A 584-nucleotide genomic window follows, 5' to 3' on the forward strand; every position below is an offset into this window, starting at 1 on the left:
CCTTGCAAATGGGTGTTTACAGTAATTGATGATAATTCTGTGTTTATCGTGACTAATGACTAGTTTTTTTTTAATAGATATTTTTATTAGAAATTTAACATTTTTACAAGTTTACAAAAATAAACAAAACTCTCAGATATAAACATTGATATACAATTAGCTCAAATATACAATAGCCAAAATTTAACAAAAAAAACAACAACAAAAAAAACCGAAAATAAAACTCGAAAAAAAAACAAACAAAACTCAACTATCTACTAATCTAACCTACAACTAACCAGAGTGTATATTTAAGTCTCTTACATGCTCGGGATGTGTTAGCATCAGATATAATAAAACCCGTATTCGTGCGGGATTCCTCCCCCGAGGGGCCCCGGACCAGCCAGGTTTGTAATCTCAATTAAATAAAAGCCCTTGTTAGGATAGCCGAAATATCTGTATTTATGTAATTCAAAAAAGGCTGCCATATTTTATAAAATAATTCGGTCTTTCGGTGCACCATATTTGTAAGGAAATCAAGGGGAATACATTCCATAATTAATCTGTGCCAATTTGAAAGTCCAGGGGGGCCCTCAGCCACCCAG

This window comes from Chiloscyllium plagiosum, chromosome 26, assembly GCF_004010195.1.
Source record: "Chiloscyllium plagiosum isolate BGI_BamShark_2017 chromosome 26, ASM401019v2, whole genome shotgun sequence".
NCBI lineage: Eukaryota > Metazoa > Chordata > Chondrichthyes > Orectolobiformes > Hemiscylliidae > Chiloscyllium > Chiloscyllium plagiosum.